Below are 21913 nucleotides of genomic sequence, written 5' to 3' on the forward strand. Positions count from 1 at the left end.
GGCTTTTTACAGACTAAACCTGAGAACACCTTCTGGTGATTTTCTTAGCAGTGCACAGTAAGCAAATGGAGAATTAGGGACACAATCCCTGGACTACATGAAGTAACTCATTAACTGCCCATAACTTTGGGTGGTAGTTCATTACAGCAAGTTGCACAAATACATCTGAAATGCTGCGATATAAAACTGTAAGGCAGACAACCCACTCCAGTGTACCCAAACATCAGCAATAATTGTGTGTGTGTGTGTGTGTGTGTGTGTGTGTGTGTGTGTGTGTGTGTGTGTGTGTGTGTGTGTGTGTGTGTGTGCGCATGTGTCATTTGATAGCAACACTATAACAGCAGCTTTTAAACTGTAATTGAGAAAAATAAAACATAAAAAGAAAATGATAATGCTGAGGTAAATAGTCCTATGCTTTGATTTTAAAGTTTATCTTAACAGAATTGATCTAGTGAATTCTGTGGAACACATGCTTTGGTTCTGTTCAGAGAAATACAGGCCATTAATACTTAAAGAATGTATCTGGTATACCCTTTATTGTATGAATTTTTGTGTGAGCTACTTTTTATTTATCAGAATTATTCTCATGTGAGGCCTGATAGGCTCATCTGTAAGGCCATGGAACGTACCATTATGGACCTCATAAATAAAGACATAGGTGACCTCCAAAACCTGTATTCTACCCAATTTGGCTCCATCAAGGGCAGATCCTGCCTGTTAAATCTGGTGGATTTCTTTGAAAATGTGACCAGAGCTATTGACGAGGGCATATCTGTGCACACAGCATACCTCGACTTGGCAAAGGCTTTTGACACAATCCCACATTCAGGCATTACCGATAAACTTAGAAAACTGAATGTAAACCCCTTTGTTGTAAGATGGGTTGCCAAATGGCTCACAAACTGAACACGCACTATCAAACTGGGTGACTCCACATCAACCAGCAGACCTGTTACTAGTGGGGTACCACAGGGGTCAGTGCTGTTTGGTATACACTTCTCAGAAGTTCAAGTCAAAACTAAGGGGTTGTGGCTGACCAAGTTTGCAGATGACTGCAAACTAGATGTAATCATTGAATCCCCAAATGATGTCAGTCTCACGCAGGTGTATTAGTTATGGTCTCAAACTGAATGCAAAGAAATGCATCATCATTCCCTTTGGCATAAAGAATGTCCCTTCACACTATCAAATCAACAACAATACCGTAAGTACCCACAAAGTGGTAAGAGACCTGGGATCACAAGTTGACTGCGATCTTAACTTTGACTACCATTTGTCTAATGTAGTAAGGAAGGCTTTCTATGTAGCACACTTGATTAGTAAAGGCATTGCCTCGAGAACAAAAGAGGTTATAATCTCTCTATATGCATCACTTGGGCCCGTAATTGAGTATAATGCCCCGTTCAGTATGTACCATACAAAGTATCTGCAGCAGTTGGAGAGACACAAAGGTTTCTAGCAAAGAAGATCAAGGGCCTCCAGCATACTCTTATCTTCTGTAAATGAATCACTGTTTCAGTAGTCCTCTGCAGAGGGGCATTTGCCAGAGTTTGAAACCCAGTGTCTGGCCAGACTTCAAGAGCTTTGCACTCCACCCCCCCCCCCCCCCATCTGAGCTGACAGCATCTTCACAGGGTTGTCAGCACATTCCTAGTATAAAGATGGTTTCAACTTGTCCCACCTTCAGTAGATGTTCTTCGTGTTTCACTGTTGCAGTCATCACATTTGGGTTATCCCTGCCACGGTAGCCCTCATTTGGCCTGAATACCAGAGGCTTAGTATTTCTGCATCGGATGCCGTAGCTCCAGTTCTGACGTCAGGTCATCAGTGTTAGAAATTAAGGAAGCTGAGCCATTACATCAGTCTTTCTTGCCGAGGAGCCCGAAGCAGAAGCAGTTCGCACGAATGCCGGTCGGCCGCTACCGAAGTTTTTTGTTTCTGAAATTGAAGTTGAAGTCTTCTAAAGCTAAGTACCTCATTGGGATGCTTTTTTCTTGCTCTAACCGATGTCAGAAAAGGTATACATTCATATTGTCATAAATGACAATATCGATCACACATTTGGGTGAACCAAATGCGCGAATTTCAAACTTCGACATTCTCAGAAGTTCGAAAATCAGCAAATCGAACAGCTTATTCGCTGATTTGCAAACTAAAATGTGCACCCCCTCCACACCCCCCTTACTTTAATATACTAACTCCGAGATCGCACTACAGTGGGGAAAGGGATCATTTCCCAATCCCCGCTATAGTACAATCCGCACCCACAATGTCGAATCTGCAATTGCACATTCAAGCTTTTTTTTTTCGAGGTTTTGCCACTTTGAAAACCTCCTTTCGAACAAAGCGGATTCGCACGAGTGCATAACGCACTTATGATGGTAAACCATCAGAAACAGTTAACAATTGTCTAGCCTGTGGAAAGCAAATACCACACCTAGATTTTCATTCCTACTGCATCACTTGCTTAGGCCCAGACCATGACGTCCCCGCTGTCACTTTTGTGCTCTGTTCACCACCAGCACTGTATGTCGTTGGGCCCGTACTGTAGCTAGATATTTTCGCTCTCAGTCCTCGAATTCCGATATGGCTTCGCTAAGCCATCCAACAGCAGATCTTCTGAAAAGACATAAAGATAAAGACAGAGACAGACCGCACATGCCGACGATACTTCCATTAATTTAGTCATTGGTTCTACGGTCCTCAGTGAGGCACTTTCACAGCCTGTGATGCCCGCTTCTGTGAATTCGCAGGCTGCTACCGAGACCCTTTTGGAGGCCGGTATGCCGCAAGACTCTTCATCAACTAAGAATCCTGCAGATGTCTCTACCTTGGATGGGTCCGGAGCCGCTGAACAGGCACCGGCTTCTGAGGAAGTACTTTGCACTACCGATTCTCGACATAGACCGACAAATTCTTTTGCGTGTACTGTTCTTTCGAAAACTACCAAGTTTCTAAGGCCCAGAGCATGAACTACATCCAAGAAACTGACGACCCAGTCTTAGGCACGTGCTTCCTTGCCTCAATCTCAGTTGCTTAAAATGGCAGAAGACCTTATAATGCTTATCAGGGGGAAGCCAGGCTATCCCTTCCAAAAGAAAAAGAGATTTGTCCCCAGTAGTTTTATCTGAACAGAAGTCCAATGACTCTGATGTATCTGATTATAGGTTCATAGGTAGGTACTAGGCTATCGGCCCTAGGGCCTATACAAGCCTAGCCAAAAAGGTACCCTGGCTTTCACCACCCAAGAAAATTATTTTCCTGTGCCCCTGTCGAGCAGAGCCACAGAGGTGATCCCCTGGGTGAATTTCCTATTTCCCATGCAATCATCAAGATTTTTCTTGAAGAGTGCTAATGAGGAGCTTTCTTTGATAAAGATAGGTAGTTTGGTCCAGAGTATGGGAAGTCTCTGGAACAGGAATTTATCCCTCTAGTATGTTCTGTTTATTGTGGTGACAAGGTTTAGGTCCCTAGAACGTGTAGCTCAGAGGGATTGGTATTTTTTTAAGTGGAGCATATCCAGCAGCTCTTGGTTTGGTATAGCTTTGTATGTTAGGCAGAGATTGCCTCTGAGTAGGCGATATGCGATAGAGTAAAGCTGGAGTTTTTTGAGACAGTCTGCGTAGGGCATATGTTTGAGGCCGGTAATCCTCTTTGTGAGATATTTCTGCTTCCTTTCCAGTTGTTGTAGATGTCTTGTGAGGTACATACCAAAAGGGACGTTGTACTCTACAATGGGTCTAATGAGTGACGAGTAGAGGGGAACAATGAGAAACCTTTTGTGATGAGGTGTGCCATGTAGAAGGATTTCCTGACTACTGTGGCGATGTGATTATCAAAGGAGAGACTACTGTCCACCTGTGTCCCAAGGTCTCTTATCGCACTTTCGGTGTTAAGTAGACTACCGCCTATGTGGTAGCTCATGAGTACAGAGTTTTTACCAAAGGGGATGACAATGCACTTTTTGGCATTGAGCTTGCGGTCATGGCTTTGACACCAGGCATCTGCTCAGTGAGGCCCTTTTGTAGGATGTCCACATCATTAGGAGTTTCAATTATGGCTCCTAGTTTGCAGTCATGTACGAACTTTGTTAGCCAAACACCTTCTGTGTTAGCCTGTACTTCAAAAAAGTAGATACCAAACAGGAGAGGACCCCGGACTGAACCCTATGGTACTCCACTTATCACTGGTCTGAAGTCGGATTTGGAGTCTGCTACTTTCACAGCAGTGTGGGTTCTGTCAGTGAGCCAGTTGGCAACTCATTTTGTGACATAGGGATTTATACCTAGTTTAGTGAGTTTATCTATAATTCCAGAGTGGGGGATGGTGTCAAAAGCCTTGGCGAGATCTAGATAGGCTGTGTGAACCACCTTACCCTCGTCTATGGCTTTGGTGACTGCTTCAAAGAAGTCTATCAGGTTTAGGAGACATGATCTGCCTTTTACAAACCCGAACTGGGTGGGGTCCAGAGTTTGGAGATTACCGATGTCTTTGTTTATAAGTTCCCTGATGATACTTTCCATGGCCTTGCAGACCAGGCTCGTTAGGCTAATGGAGCGGTAGTTCCTGGGGTCTGTGGTGGCTCCCTGTTTGTGGAGTGGGATAACCGTCGCTGTACACCATTCAGTGGGCACAAAGCCTGAGGTGAGGCTATGATTGAACATGGTGCTTAGGTGGAGTGCCAAGTCATTCTGTAGTTCATGTAGAATGCAGCCTGGGATGTTGTCAGGTCCCATGGATGCTGTGTTCTTGGCTTTGGAGAGTGTGTTTTTTACCTCTGCAGCCATGATTACAGGAACTTTGCATTCTTCTGGTATAGAGATGGGCCCTTTAGGGGGTGAAGGGGGGGTAAAGTTAGCACTGAACCTACCTGCCAGGACGTTGGTTTTGTATATTTAGTGCCATTGTGCTGTAACTCAGAGCAGATGTTCTTTGTGTTTCACTGTGGCAGTCATTACATTTGGGTAATCTGCTGACAGGTTGTCCTCAGTCGGCCTGAATAACAAAGTCTTGGGTCCTGCGTCGGTTGCTGTCTCCACTTTCATGACGTCAGGTCATCAGGGGTCTAAAACATGCAGCCGACGCCATTTTATTCAGTCTTTCTTGCCACACGGTGCCCGAAGCAGAAGCACTTCACAAGTGCCTGTCGGCCAACTCCTGAAATTTTCACATTCGAGTTTCAGAACTGAAGTCTTCAAACTAAAGCGAAGTGCCCCGTTGGGGAAACTTTTTCTTGCTCCTTACCGATTTCAGTACAATTTAATAATTGCATTACTTGTGGGAAGCAAATACTTCATCAGGATTTTTATTTGTACTATATTCCTTGCCTAGGCCCAGATCATAATGTGCCTTGCTGTCAGTTTTGTGCTAGATTTAACCAACACACTATTAAGCATCGATATATTTTTGCTACTAAATATTTTGGATCAAGATTTAATTACCCTGAAATGTCATCGGTCAGCAATCCAACTACCGGAGTTCACAAAAAACGCAAAGAAAAAGACAGAGACAGACCGTCGAGGTCCAAAACCGACGATGAAACTTCTCATAAGCCAGTCGCTGGTTCGCCAGTACTCAGTGAGGTGCTTTCGCAGCCCCTGATACCCGCTACTTTTGAGTCGCAGGCCTCTACCGAGACCCATGTGGAGTCCAGTATGCCGCAAGATTCTCAGAGTATTGAGCCCGCAGATGTCTCTCCCTTGGATGGGTCCAGAGCCGCTGAGCAGGCACTGGCTTCTGAGGGTGTTTTCAGGCCTCAACATTTTTATATAAAACCAATGCTAGCCTCAAAAATAAGATCAAAAACATCTTATAGGTCTAAAAAACCAATGCATGAGCCACGTGCTCAGGGCCCTATGCCTAAAAAACAGATGATCAAAATGGCTGAGGACTTAATTGCCTTGATCAGGGGTTCCCAACCCCCCCCCCGCTAAGAGGCCTAGGCAAGGCACTGATTATGAATCTTCAGATCAGGTTTCCATTTCTTCTGATTCCTCTTCTGATCAGGAATTTTGTATTCCACCCTATGAGGATTCTGATGCAGAAGAATCCATCCCATCTGCATCTCCTCCTGAAGATTACTCTTTTGGAGAAACTTTGCATACTTTAAGGGAACATTTTCACTGGGAGAGTCAGGACTTCTCTGAATCAAAAAAGAGGCTTAGGGATTTCCTTCTTCTTCCTCAGCATAGGCCTTTGGCAATACCTCCTGTATTAGACATTGTTGATGATGTGTTTTCGGAATCAAGCATGGCTCTTGATTCCCTACCTCCGGCTCCTAGTAAGACAGACAGATATTACAGGGTTCCTGACTCCCACAAATTTCTATTCAAAAATCCTGCTGCTGATCCTGAGACCATCTCACAGGGTCCCAAAGGTGTAAAGGCCTCTACAGCCAAAAATCCTACCCACTCTGATAGAGATTCCAGGGCGCTGGATAGATGGGGAAAAAAGGTTTATACGTCTGCAACCTTGGCAATTAGGGCCTTAAACTGCCAGTTTCATATGCTTAAATATCAACAGCATGATATGGGCTTACTGAAACAGAAAATGATGTTGATTTCTGATTGTGTGGAAAATAAAGAATTACAGGAATTATTGCATTCAGCAGAACAGGTTGGAAAGCATACTTTGCAATGTGGTTTTGATTCCTTGGAGGCCTCTTGCAGGACCACAGTTAATGGATCTATGGTTAGAAGGCATGCCTGGCTCAAGGAGCAAAATCTCCCTGATCATGTTAAAGCTAAATTGTTGGATGCCCCCTTGCAGCATGATACTCTGTTTGGTAATAAGGCAGAAGAGGTTTTAAAGAAAATGGAAGACAAAGCTAAATCTATGCAAACTGTAAAAGATTTCTTGCAAGTGCAGCCACCCAGGTTCAGTAGGCACTGGCCTACTAAAAATTGGTCCTTTCCTTTGTCCAACTGAGCTATTCAAGGCAAATTCAGGTGCTCAAAAGGCTCCAGATACCAATCACAAGGTTCTTACAGGTCAAAGCAATGGGGTGCCTCCACCTCCAAATCTGGAGGAAACAAAGCACAACCCTACAGTAAGCAGTCTCAATGACTTCCCTCTACCTTCACCAAGCACTTATCTTTTGGCAGCCCCCTTGGGGGAAAACTAGCACTTCATGCTCAAAATTGGCAGTTAATTACCCAGGACAAGTGGGTATTAAACATAGTATCCCAGGGGTACAGATTTCATTTCCATACTTTGCCAATTCCAAACAGTTGGCCAGATCTGCCACAAAATCAGTGAGCAGAGGCTCAGAAACAAGCATATCCCAATAAGGGAATCATGTAGAAGATACCTCCACTTCAAGGCAGGTTTTTTGCATTACCAATTCTCTGCACTGCCCGTTGGCTTATCTACTGCACCCAGGGTCTTTACAAAATGCCTGGCATCAGTAATTGCATTCTGCAGACAAAGAAGCATACAAATTTATCCTTATCTGGGTGACTGTCTCATTCAAGCAGAGGATAAGGACACTCTTCTTCAACATCTGGCATTTGTAAAAAGGCTTCTAACATGCCTAGGGTACACATTAAATGAAAAGAAATCCCAACTGGTACCCTCTCAAAAAATTACATTCCTGGGTGCAAGCTTGAATACAACTGCCCAGATGGCTTACCTTATGCCAGACAAACAAAGGCAACTGACAACATACTTCAAACAAATGGCAACAAAAATCCAGTTATCTGCAAGACAAATTCTGCAGGCTTTGGGGTTCATGGCATCCTGCATTCTACTAATTCCATATGCGAGACTGCATATGAGGAAACTACAATGGTACCTAAAAGGTTTATGGAGTCAACATTGTCACAGTCTGGAAACAATGATTCCTCTAATTCCCTGCCTACAACAGGAGTTTCTTTGGTGGGCAGAGACATGTGACCAAAACAAGGGACTGTCATTCACTCTACCCCCTGCCACCCAAACCCTAACTACAGATGTATCAGACTATACTTGGGTCCCACCTGGCGGGGAGATGCATTCAAGGCAAATGGAGCCCAAAACAAATGCATCTACATATCAACCAGAAAGAGATGCTAGCTGTTCAGAATGCTCTGACAGCCTACAAGGACTTACTTCATCCAGGACAACTACTGATAAAGACGGACAACACCATGGTTATGTGGTACATAAACAAGCAGGGGGGTACACATTCCTACCCCCTTTGCAGACTAGCCAGGGCATTGTGGAACACAGTTTTGACTTACCAAATACATCTTCAAGCTCAATTCCTGCCAGGAAAACAAAATACTCTGGCAAACGACCTAAGCAGAAATCTTATGGACCCACACGAGTGGAAACTGGATCCACAAATCTTCAGCATGTTAACACAGAAATGGGGGAGCCCAGACCTAGATCTCTTTGCCTCTCCCCAAAATTATCAACTGGACAAATTCTGCACAAGAACTTATCACAGAAAAGCATGGAAAGTGGTTGCCCTATCCTTCAGTTGGAAAAACTTATCAGTCTATGCCTTTCCCCCTCTGCCTCTTCTTTCCAAGGTTTTACTAAAAGTCAGACAGGAAAAACCAAAAATGATCCTAGTTGCTCTGGACTGGCCTCGCCAGCACTGGTACCCAATTCTAAGGAATATGTCTCAACTTCCTCCTTGGTACCTGCCTCAAATACCTCATCTACTGTCTCAGCAGAACAGTTAAATTCTGCACACCCAGCTCCAAACTCTGAACCTTGCAGCATGGCTGCATTTAATTATTCAAACAACACCTCTCAGTAAATATGTGATGGATGTCATTTTGGAAGCCAGAAGGCCTAGTACCAGAAAATCATATGCTAATAAATGGAAGAGATTCTGTGCTTGGAACCAAGCACAAGGAATGGACACAGCAAAGCCCAATATCCCTCAGATTTTACAATATTTAACTGAGATGCTTGACAAGGGCCTTTCTTTTTCTTCAATAAAAATCCAGGTCTCTGCCATCTCGGCTCATTACAACACGCAGCCTCCCCTCTTTTCTGATCCTCTGCTTAAACAGTATCTTAGAGGGGCCAAAAATTTAAGGCCTCCCAGACGATCACCATCTTCTGCATGGGACCTCACCTTTGTGCTGGAAAAAACTCACCCTGCCTCCTTTTGAACCAGCAGCTACTGCGGATATAAAATTTCTATCTTGGAAAACAGCTTTCCTCTCGGCAGTCACTTCAGCAAGAAGGGTTTCAGAACTGCAGGCTCTCATGGCTGTGGAGCCTTTTATTACATTTTACCCAGACAGGGTGTCCCTCAGGACCAATCCTTCTTTTATACCTAAGGTGGTATCCAGTGTGGCTCTTAACCAGACAATACACCTGCCAACATTTTACCCAAATCCGCAGAACAAGGGGGAGCGGATTCTGCATTCATTGGATATACACAGAGAACTAAGATTCTACTTAAACAGGACCAAATCTCTAAGAAAGTCTGAGCAACTACTGGTGGCATTTGCTGCAGGATCAGAGGGGGAAGCTATATCAAAGCAGACTATTTCTAAGTGGATAAGCCACTGCATTCATTTCTGCTATTTGTACCATGGTAAACCTGTGCCCAAGGTGATCAAGTCACATTCCACCAGGGCTGCCTCTACCTCAGCAGCTTTTCTCAGAGGGGTTCCAACCAAAGACATTCTAGAGACTGCTACTTGGAGCTCTGTTCATACCTTCAACAAAGCATTATCATTTGCCTCTCTTCTCCAAATCCAGGGCAGGCTTTGCCACTGCAGTTCTGCAGGCCCTTATAGCCGCTTCTAATGCTATTTAGTTCCATCCTCCCATCCATAGCTTTGGGATTCTACCTAAATGTAATGACTGCAACAGTGAAACACGAAGAACATAGTACAGTTGTATATACTTACCATAAATGTAGATGTTCGAGTGTATTCACTCTTGCAGTCCGGGTTACCACCCGCCATCCCCCATTCTATACCTTTTCTTTCTTTCACTATACTCAAAAGCCTTTGTGGTGTATTTGCTTTTAGTTGAAGGTAAAGTTTATGTTTCTAAACATGCTTTTATATATTTACTGTTTATTTATATATACATTTTTGCTCCCCATTTGGGGGGCACCTGACATCTGGGACAAGAAAAACTGAATAAAATGGCGTCAGCTACATGTTTTATACCCCTGATGACCTGGCGTCATGGAAGAGGAGACTTCAACTGATGCAGGACCCAAGACTTTGTTATTCAGGCCGACTGAGGGCAACCTGCCAGCAGATTACCCAAATGTATTGACTGCAACAGTGAATACACTCAAACATCTACATTTATGGTAAGTGTACACAACTGTACTATCTGAGTATTGCCATTGAGATTCTTGATATAACTATAGAATGCTTTGTGGTTTTCTTTAGAATCAGTGGCTTTTTTGTTTTTGTAACTAGCTTTGGAGGATTTTATGAGGGATCTCGTCTTCTTACTGAGGCTGACCAGGGAGTTCCTCCAACCGTGGGATTTTACTTTTTTTTAGAAACAGTTTCTTTCTTCTGTTGTAGAGTTTGTTTATGGCAGGGGGACCACCGGATTGCCTTCCTTTTTTTGGAGGATAGCATCTTGGTTCTGTTAAGGATAGCATGATCCATGCACTCATGTAACTGCTTATAAAGTGCATTTGTGTAGGATTCAGCAGTCGTACCTCTATTGTCCATCTTCATGGGTGTCGTCAAGTTTGCCACTTCTGTCTTAAGAAGCGTGAAGTTGGCTTTTGAGAAATTTTTTACAGTGGCTTCCCTGATGGGGGGTGGGGGTGGGATATGGATGTCTAGGGTGATTAGTTTATGGTCGGATTTGACCAACAAGGAATTGACTTCTGGTGTGGAATACCAATCGCCCATGTTGGTCTAGGATATTGCTGCCCCTGGTGGGGGTGTGGATAAGTTGATCCAAGGTGTTGGAATTTATGAATTCCAGAAAACGTTGAGCAAAAGAGTTGGTACATGAGTAGTTTTCCCAGTTAATGGTGGGGTAGTTGAAATCATCCATTATTAGGGTGTTGGGTTGTACCCTGATATTTTCCAGTGTATCAAGAAATGAGGAGTGAGAATACTGGGGCATGGTGGGGGATCTGTTGCAAGTTACAATTTGGATTGCGGTCTTGCCAAGAGTTAGTTGCACTTGGATAATCTCCGATGCATTATGCTGAGCAACTAGCTAGAGGTGTAGATGCCTCCTCCTTTAGTGTTTCGGTCCAGGTTATGAAGATATGCAACCCCTCTCAGCTTATGAGGATTCTGATGCAGAATCCATCCCTTCAGCCTCTCCACCTGAGGATTTCTCCTTTGGGGAAACCCTACATACCTTAAGGGAATATTTCCAATAGGAATGTCAGGACTACCCTCAGTCAAAAAAGAGAATCAGGGAATTCCTAGATCTTCCACACCACAGATCTCTGACCATTCCTCCTGTACTGGATGTTGTGAATGATCTTTTTATGGAATCCAGTTTGACTCCTGACACCCTTCCTCCTGCTCCCAGGAAACCAGATGGGTACTATAGAGTCCCTGACTCTCACATATTTTTATTCAAAAATCCTACTGCTGACCCCAAGGTTATCTCTCAAGGACCTAAAGGAATTAAAGCAACTTCTGCTAAGAATCCCACCCCCTCATATAGGGATTCCCAAGCATTAGACAAATGGTGTAAAACAGTATACACCTCTGTTACTCTTGCTATTAGTGCACTACATTGTCAGTTCCATATGCTAAAATATCAGCAACATGCCATGGAATTCCTCAAACAAAAAATATCTTCCTTTCCTGCTTGTGCAGAAAATAAAGAGTTACAAGAGTTAATGCATTCTACATGTCAAGTAACTAAGCACACCTTACAATGTGGTTTTGACACCCTAGAAGCATCTTGCAGGGCAGCAGTCACTGGTTCTGTCCTTAGAAGGCATGCCTGGATAAAGGGACAGCCCTTGCCAGACCATGTCAAATCCAAATTATTGGATGCACCATTGTACAAAGACAACTTATTTGGCACCAAGGCAGAGGTGGTCTTAAAAAGATGGAAGAAAAAGCTAAATCTATGCAGACAGTTAAAGACTTCATGCAGGTCCAGCTACTGAGGTTCAGTAGGCATTGGTCCTCCAAGCACTGGTCCTTTCCTGCCCCCTCATGGTCAGCTTAGCCCAGACCCCGGGGTAGCAGGCCCCCCAGAAGCAGCCCCAGGGAATGCAGAGATCTAAGCAATGGAGTTCCTCCTATTCAAAGCATGGGAGTGCTAAGCCACCCCCTCATGGTAAGAACTCACAATGACTTCACACTTCCACCCCCTCCCTCTCTCCACCTGCTCTTGCCCCTAGGAGGAAAACTCTCCTTCCATGCAAGCATCTGGGCCACCATTACCAATGACCTCTGGGTCCTCAACATAGTGTCCCAGGGATACAAATTTTATTTCCACACTCTACCAACCCCAGAAGGGTTCCCAGATCTTCCCCCAAACCAGTGGACAGAGGCCAAAAAGCAAGTCCTTTCCCTGCTCTCAATGAGGGCAGTAGAGCATGTTCCTGCAGAACAGGTAGGCCAAGGTTTCTACTCCTGACTTTTTCTGGTACCCAGAAAGGAGGGCACCTGGCGCCCCATCCTTGATCGATCCATTCTAAACACTTTCCTGGTGATACCAAAATTTAAAATGCTCACCCTCCATCAGCTTCTACCTATGCTCTCCAAGGATACTTGGTTAGCCACCCTAGACCTAAAAGAGGCCTACCTACACATCCCAGTCAGGGAATCCTGCAGGAAATATATCTGTTTCAGGGCAGGATCACTGCACTTTCAGTTCTCTGCACTTCCCTTTGGCTTATCCACTGCTTCCAGAGTTTTCACAAAATGCCTGGCTCCTGCCATTGCTTTTTGCAGACAAAGAAATATTCAAATTTACCCCTACTTAGACTGCCTGATTCAGGCAGTCAGGAAAAGCTGCTAAAGCACCTGACCTTTGTAAAGGACATACTGACCTCCCTGGGGTATACTATCAATGAAAAGAAATCCAAACTAGTACCCACGCAAAAAATGTATTCCTGGGAGCAAGCCTGGCACAGCATCCCAGATGGCATTCCTTACACCAGAAAAACAAACCTACCTGACAACCTACTTCTCTCAACTAGCCACCAGAACCCAGTTATCCGCAAGGAAAATCCTGCAAGCTCTGGGGTTCTTGGCTTCTTGCATTCTACTCATTCCATATGCCAGACTACATATGAGGAAACTACAGTGGCACCTAAAAAGCCTTTGGTGTCAACACTCCCAAGACCTGGAAACTCTTATAACAATGATACCTTGCTTAAGGCAAGATTTCCTTTGGTGGGCAGCAGCATGCAACCACAACAAGAGACTACCCTTCTCACAACCCCACGCCGCCCAGACCCTCACCACAGATGCATCAGACTATGCCTGGGGAGCACACTTGGATGGCAGGTGTATTCAGGGCCAGTGGAGCCCAAACCAAATACATCTGCACATCAACCAAAAAGATATGTTAGCTGTTCAGCAAGCTCTGACAGCCTTCAGACCTCTACTGATCAAAACAGACAACACCACTGTGATGTGGTATATCAACAAGCAAGAAGGGACTCACTCATACCCTCTGTGCAGGTTCGCCATGACGTTTTGGCACACAGCCTCAGACATGCAACTACACCTGTTACACAATTCCTGCCAGGCTCTCTAAACTCTCTGGCAGACAACTTAAGCAGAAATCTTCTGGACCCATGAGTGACAGCTAGACCAAAGAACCTTCACCCTTGTAACCCAGAAATGGGGCACTCCAAATGTCGACCTCTTTGCTTCCCACTCCAACCATCAGCTCAGCAAATTCTGCACCAGGAAACCTCACAGCAAGGCCTGGAAATTGGATGCTCTAGCCTTCCTGTGGGTCAACCTCTCGGTCTATGCATTCTCCCCTCTACCGCTCATTACAAGGGTACTGCTAAAAATAAGGGAGGAAAAACCGAGGACAATCCTGATTGCCCCAGACTGGCCATGCCAGCACTGGTACCCTCTGCTGCAAAGCCTGTCACCACTGTCACCATGGCATCTCCCTCAGATCCCAACACTCCTGACCCAGAGGAATGGAGAATTCATGCATCCCCAATTGCAGACCCTCAATCTGGCAGCCTGGCTTATTCCCTGACCACTGCACAAGCTGCCAATCTAAGCAAATAAGTTTTAGATGTTATACGTGAGGCCAGATGCCCTAGCACTAGAAAGTCTTATGCTGAGAAGTGGAAAAGGTTTTGCACCTGGATCCAGGCTAAGGTAACCAGGACTGCACAGCCCTCCCTACCTCTCATCCTGAATTACCTGGCTGACCTACTACACAGGGGTCTATCCTTCTCTTGACTTCCATTAAAATTCATGCCGCTGCCTTCTCTGCTCATTTCAGCACAGAGCTACCTCTTTTCCCCCACCCTCTCATCAAACAGTTCCTAGAGGGACTAACAACTTGAGGCCATCCAGAAAAGCACCTACCCCAGCTTGAAACCTTAACTTTCTTTTGGAAAAAACTCACCCTGCCCCCCTTTGAACCAGCAGCATCAGCAGAGTTAAAGTTCCTCTCTTGGAAGACAGCCTTGCTTCTGGCCATCACTTCAGCTGGAAGAGTATCCAAGCTACAAGCACTAATGGCTGTAGAACTCTTCATCATTTTCCATGCTAGCAGTGTGTCCCTCAGGACTAAACCATCCTTCATGCCAAAAGTGGTGTCCAGTGTGGCTCTCAACTAATCCATTCATTTGCCCACCTTTTTCCCTAACCCTCAAAACAAGGGGGAAAGGATTCTTAACTCTCTAGAAGTGCACAGACAGCTCAGATTCTGCCTAGACAGGACTAAATCATTTAGGAAGACTGATCAGTTGTTAGTTAGCTTTGCTACAGGAGCAGAGGGCAAGGCCATATCCAAACAAATCATTTCCAAATGGATAGCACACTGCATCCATTTCTGCTACAAGCAGCACGGGAAACCTCCCCCCAAGGGGGTCAGGGCACATTCTACCAGAGCAACCTCCACCTCTGCAGCTTTCCTCAGAGGGGTCCCCACCAGGGACATCCTGGAGGCTGCAACATGGACATCTGTTCATACCTTCACCAAGCATTACCACCTACCTATCTTCTCCAAATCCAGGGCAAGCTTTACCACCGCAGTCTTGCAGGGCATCCTAGCCAGCCCGCAGTCTTCTTGACTGCCTCTACCCTTTTCTTCAGCTTTGGAAATCAACCCAAATGTGATGACTGCAACAGTGAAATACAAACAACATAGTACAGTTGTGTACACTTACCGTAAATCTAGATGTTCGAGTGTATTCACTGTTGTAGTGCTGGTTTGCCTTCCTCCATCCCCCTTGTCTCTCTCTCTCAATTTCTCTCTCTCTCTCTCTCTATCCTTACAAGGATGTTTTGGTATTTACTTTCTAGTGGTGGTGTTCTTCCACCATAACCTAGCTCCCTCTTGGGGGCTCCTGACAGGGCAAGAAAAACTGATGCAATGGTGTCAGCTGCCTTAATTTATAACACTGACGACCTGACATCAGTCCTGGAGCAACGGCAACCAACACAGAAATACTAAGCCTCTGGTATTCAGGCCGACTGAGGGCTACCCTGGCAGGGATAACCTAAATGTGATGACTGCAACAGTGAATACACCCGAACATCTACATTTGTGGTAAGTGTACACAACTGTACTTTTCTTGCTGCACTGCTAATTTGCATTTCTCTGTGTACTTGTATTCATCAGTCCATATATTCTACTGGAGGTTTCCAGAACTGGGCAGACACAGATCCCATTGGAGATTTATTTTGTTGATTTGTCTGGTCTGTGGCTTTTATTAATACATAGAACTCATTGCTTGCTGGTAGGGAAACGGGAATATGTAGTGTGTGTGAGTTGTATAATCGCCAGTAAAAAGTTACTGTGCGCCAGATGTTCTTTGTGTTTCACTGTTGCAGTCACTACATTTGGGTAATCTGCTGGCAGGTTGCCCTCAGTCGGCCTGAATTCCAAAGTCTTGGGTCCTGCGTCGGTTGCTGTCTTCTCTTCCATGATATCAGGTCATCAGGGGTATAAAACATGCAGCCAACGCCATTTTCTTTTGTTTTTCTTGCCGCGCGGTGCCCAAAGCAGAAGCATTTCGCAAGTGCCGGTCGGCCGACTATTGAAATATTCAAGTTTGAGTTTCAGAACCGAAGTCTTCACTAAAGCTAAGTACCCCATTGGGGAAACTTTTTTCTTGCTTTTTACCGATGTCAGAAAAAGTTAATAATTGTATTACTTGTGGGAAGCAAATACCTCATAAGGATTTCCATTTATACTGTATTCCTTGCCTAGGCCCTGATCACAAAGTGCCTGGCTGTCGGTTTTGTGCTAGATTTAACCAACGCACTATTAAGCGTCGGTATATTTTTGCATCAAAGTATTTTGGAAACAGATTTAACTACCCAGAAATGTCATCGGATAGCAATCCGACTACCGGAGTACATAAAAGACGCAAAAAAAAGGGCAGAGAAAGGCAGTCGAGATCCAAAACCGACAATGAAGCTTCTCCTAAGCCAGTCGCCGGTTCGCCGGTACTCATTGAGGCGCTTTTGCAGCCCCTGATACCTGCTACCTTCGAGTTGCAGGCCTCTACCGACACCCATGTGGAGTCCGGCATGCCGCAAGATTCTCAAGGTATTGGACTGACGGATGTATCTCCCTCGGATAGGTCCAGAGCCGCTGAATAGACACCGGTTTCTGAGGGTGTATTCAGACCTCAACATTTGTATATAAAACCGACAAAAGCTGCAAAATCAAAGACAAAAGCAACTTCTAAAACTAAAAAAACGACACCTGAACCACATGCACAGGCCTCTATGGCTAAAAAACAGATGATCAAAATGGCTGAAGACCTTATTACCTTGATCAGGGGTACACATCCCCCTCCAGATAAGAGGCCTAGGCAAGACACTGATTATGAATCTTCAGATCAGGTTTCTATTTCTTCTGATTCCTCTTCTGATCAGGAATTATCTTTACCTCCCTATGAGGATTCTGATGCTGAGGAGTCTATTCCGTCTGCATCTCCTCCTGAGGATTATTCACTTGGAGAAACCTTGTACACTTTGAGGAAGTATTTTCACTGGGAGAGTCAAGACTTCTCAGAATCAAAAAAGAGGCTCAGGGAATTCCTTCTTCTCCCTCAGCACAAGCCTTTATCCATTCCCCCTGTTTTAGACATTGTGGATGATGTGTTTTCGGAGTCAAGCCTGACCCCTGACTCCTTACCTCCGGCTCCCAGTATGCCTGACAGATATTACAGGGAACCTGACTCACATAAATTTTTATTTAGAAACCCTACTGCTTATCCTGAAACTATTTCACAGGGTCCAAAGGGAGTTAAGGCCTCAACAGCAAAAATTCCTATCCCCTCTGACAGAGATTCAAGGGCACTGGAAAAATGGGGAAAAAAGGTTTATACATCTGCAACCTTGGCAATCAGGGCCTTAAACTGTCAATGTCATATGCTTAAGTACTAACAACATGTTATGGGATTGCTGAAACAGAAAATGATGTTGATTTCAGAATGTGCAGAAAATAAAGAATTGCAGGAATTATTGCATGTAGCTGAACAAGTTGGAAAGCATACTTTGCAATGTGATTTTGATTCTTTAGAGGCCTCCGGCTGCAGGGCCGCAGTTACTGGATCTGTGATTAGGAGGCATGCCTGGTTAAAGGAACAAAATTTGCCTGATCATGTTAAAACTAAATTGCTAGATGCACCTTTACAGCATGACTCTCTGTTTGATATTAAGGCAGAAGAGGTTTTAAAGAAAATGGAAGACAAAGCTAAGTCTATGCAAACTGTTAAAGACTTCTTACAAGTGCAGCCACCAAGATTCAGTAGACACTGGCCTACAAAAAACTGGTCCTTTCCTGTGTCAGACAGTGCTCAAAGGGGCAAATCCAGATGCCCTAAGGGTTCCAGATACCAGGCGCAAGACTCATACAGGTCAAAGCAATGGGGCGCATCCACCTCCAAATCTGGAGGAGATAAAGTGCAAACCTACAAAAAGCAATCCCAATGACTTCCCTCTGCCTACACCAAGCACTTATCTTTTGGCAGCACCCATAGGGAGAAAATTTGCACTTTTTGCTCAAAATTGTCAGTTAATAACCCAGGACAAGTGGGTACTAAACATCGTGTCACAGGGATACAGATTTCATTTCCACACTCTGCCAATGGCAAATGGTTGGTCAGATCTGCCAAAAAATCAATGGGCAAAGGCACAGAAACAGGTTACGTCCCTCGTGGATATGGGGGCCATTCAGACAGTACCAGAACAGGAAAAAGGACAAGGTTTTTACTCAAGACTGTTCTTGGTGCCCAGAAAGGACAAGGCCTGGCGGCCAATACTGGATTTATCGATTTTGAACACATACCTGGACATTCCAAAATTCAAAATGCTGGGCAAGAAAGCTTGGCTGGTGACTTTAGACCTAAAAGAGGCATACCAGCATGTCCCAATAAGACAGTCATGCAGAAGATACCTCAGATTCAAGGCTGGCTTAATGCATTACCAATTCTCTGCACTGCCCTTTGGCTTATCTACTGCGCCCAGAGTCTTTACAAAGTACCTGGCACCAGTAATTGCATTTTGCAGACAAAGAAGTATACAAATATATCCTTATTTGGACGATGGTCTCATTCAAGCAGAGAACAAGGACACTCTTCTTCGACACCTGGTGTTTGTGAAAAGGCTTCTAACATGCCTAGGGTACACAATAAATGAAAAGAAATCACAACTGGAACCCTCTCAAAAGATAACATTCCTGGGTGCAAGCTTGAATACAACTGCCCAGATGGCGTATCTCATGCCAGACAAACAAAGGCAACTGACTACTAACTTCAAACTGATGGCAACAAAAACCCAGTCTTCTGCAAGACAAATTCTGCAGGCTCTGGGCTTCATGGCATCCTGATAATTCCATATGCAAGTCTGCATATGAGGAAACTTCAATGGTACCTAAAACGTTTATGGAGTCAACATTCACACAGTCTGGAAACAATGATTCCTCTCATTCCCTGCCTGCAACAGGAGTTTCTATGGTGGGAAAGGGCCTGTCACCAAAACATGGGACGGCCCTTCACTCTACCCCCTGCCAGCCAAACCTTAACAACAGATGCATCAGATTATGCCTGGGGAGCCCACATGGCAGGAAGATGCATTCAGGGCATATGGGCACCAAAGCAAATGCATTTACATATCAACCAGAAAGAGATGCTAGCTGTTAAAATGCCCTAACAGCCTTCAAGGACTTACTTCATCCAGGACAACTACTGATAAAGACGGACAACACCACGGTCATGTGGTATATAAACAAGCAAGGGGGCACACACTCATACCCCCTTTGCAGACTAGCCATGGCACTGTGGGACACAGCTTTGACCTACTAAATACATCTTCAAGCTCAATTTCTGCCAGGAAAACAAAACACTCTGGCAGACGATTTAAGCAGAAACCTTTTGGATCCTCACGAGTGGAAACTAAATCCACAAGTCTTCAGCATGGTAACAGAGAAATGGGGGAGCCCATACATAGATCTATTTGCCTCTCCTCAAAATTATCAATTGAAAAGATTCTGCACAAGGATTTATCACAGACAAGTGTGGAAAGTGGATGCCCTATCCTTCAGTTGGAAAAACCTATCAGTTTATGCCTTTCCTCCTCTGCCTCTTCTACCCAAAGTCGTCCTAAAAGTCAGACAAGAGAAGCCAAAGATGATATTAATTGCCCCGGACTGGCCCCGCCAATACTGGTACCCAGTCCTAAGGAATTTGTCTCAATACCCAGCTTAGCCCTTGTCTCAAAGACCACAACTACTGTCCCAGCAAAACAATCAGATCCTGCACAATCAGTTACAGACTCTGAACCTGACAGCATGGCTAATCATGTAATCATACAAACGACACCTCTCAGTAAAGCTATGATGGATGTCATTTTGGAAGCCAGAAGGCCTAGTACTAGAAAATCTTATGCTGACAAATGGAAGAGATTATGTGCTTGGAATCAAGCACAAGGAACTGATACAGCAGAACCACATATTCCTCAGATATTACAATACTTAACTGAGATGCTTGACAAAGGCCTATCTTTCTCATCAATCAAAATCCATGCCTCTGCCATTTCGGCTCATTACAATACAGAGCCACCAATCTTTTCTCATCCTTTACTAAAGCAGTATCTAAGAGGAGCCAAAAATTTAAGGCCTCCTAGAAGATCACCACTACCTGCATGGGACCTCAATTATGGGTTGGAAAAGCTCACCCTGCCTCCATTTGAACCAGCTGCTACTGCTGACATAAAGTTTTTATCATAGAAGACAGCTCTGCTACTAGCAATTACTTCAGCAAGAAGAGTTTCGGAGCTACAGGCTCTCATGGCTGTAGAGCCTTTTATCATATTTCACCCAGACAGGGTGTCTCTGAGAACAAATCCTACTTTTATGCCTAAGGTGGTTTCCAGTGTGGCTCTTAACCAAACAATTCATCTGCCAACTTTTTATCCAAATCTGCAGAACAAAGGGGAGAGAATTCTGCATTCCTTGGATGTACACAGACAGCTAAGATTCTACTTGAGCAGGACTAAAGCTCTAAGAAAAACTGAGCAATTACTAGTGTCATATGCTGCAGGATCAGAAGGAAAGGCTATTTCAAAGCAGACAATTTCAAAGTGGAAAAGTCACTGCACCCGTTTCTGCTACTTACACCATGGTAAACCTGTGCCCAAGGGCATTATGTCTCATTCCACCAGAGCTGCAACTACTTCAGCAGCCTTTCTCAGAGGAGTACCAACCAAAGACATTCTAGAGGCTGCTACTTGGAGTTCTGTTCACACCTTTACAAAGCATTACCATTTGTCTCTCTACTCTAATTCCAGGGCAGGCTTTGCCACTGCAGTGCTGCAGGGCCTTATAGCCGCACCTAATGCTGTTTAGTTCCAGCCTCCCAACCATAGCTTTGGGATTCTACCCAAATGTAATGACTGCAACAGTGAAACATGAAGAACATAGCACAGTTGTGTACACTTACCATAAATGTAGATGTTCGAGTGTATTCACTGTTGCAGTCCAGGTTATCCACCCGCCATCCCCCTGTCATTCTAAAGTTTATCTTTCCTTCTCTATCTTTTACAACCTGTGTGGTGTATTTGTTTGTAGTTGAAGGTAAAGTTTATATTGATGCATGTGTATTTATATATATATATATATATACATATATATATATATATATATATATATATATATATATATATATATATATATAAAATATTGCTACCTTTTTGGGGGCACCTGATATCGGGGGCAAGAAAAACTAAAGAAAATGGCATCAGCTGCATGTTTTATACCCCTGACGACCTGACGTCATGGAAGAGAAGACAGCAACTGACACAGGACCCAAGACTTTGGAATTTAGGCCGACTGAGGGCAGCCTGCCAGCAGATTACCCAAATGTAATGACTGCAACAGTGAATACACTCGAACATCTACATTTATGGTAAGTGTACACAACTGTACTATTCCTTAGTAATATTTTCACTGTCAGTGCATTTGTTTTTTTTTGGGGGGGGGGGGCTCTACCATGATATATACTTTTTTCTGTGCTAGTTAGAGTGGATTGTCACAGACCTCATTAACAAGGACATTGGCAACCTCCAGACACTTGATTTAATCTCGGTTTAATTATCCAGAAATGTCATCGGTTAGCCATCCGACTACCGGGATTCCGAAAAAAGGCAAAGATAAAGACAGAGATAGGCCACCGAGGTCCAAAACTGCCGACGATGCTTCTCCTAAGCCAGTCACCAGTTCGCCAGTACTCAATGAGGTGCTGCCGGTACTCAGTGAGGCACTATCACACCCCTGATACCTGATACTTCTG

At 44.4% G+C, this 21913-nt stretch overlaps 1 protein-coding gene across 1 annotated transcript in view; it reads left to right on the forward strand.

Annotated features, from left to right (window-relative positions):
• LIN28A (lin-28 homolog A) overlaps positions 1-21913 on the forward strand; it is a 414829-nt gene that overhangs the window by 149095 nt on the left and 243821 nt on the right. The window lies entirely within an intron of this gene.

This window comes from Protopterus annectens, chromosome 1.part1, assembly GCF_019279795.1.
Source record: "Protopterus annectens isolate FY-2018-M chromosome 1.part1, PAN1.0, whole genome shotgun sequence".
NCBI classification, from domain to species: domain Eukaryota; kingdom Metazoa; phylum Chordata; order Ceratodontiformes; family Protopteridae; genus Protopterus; species Protopterus annectens.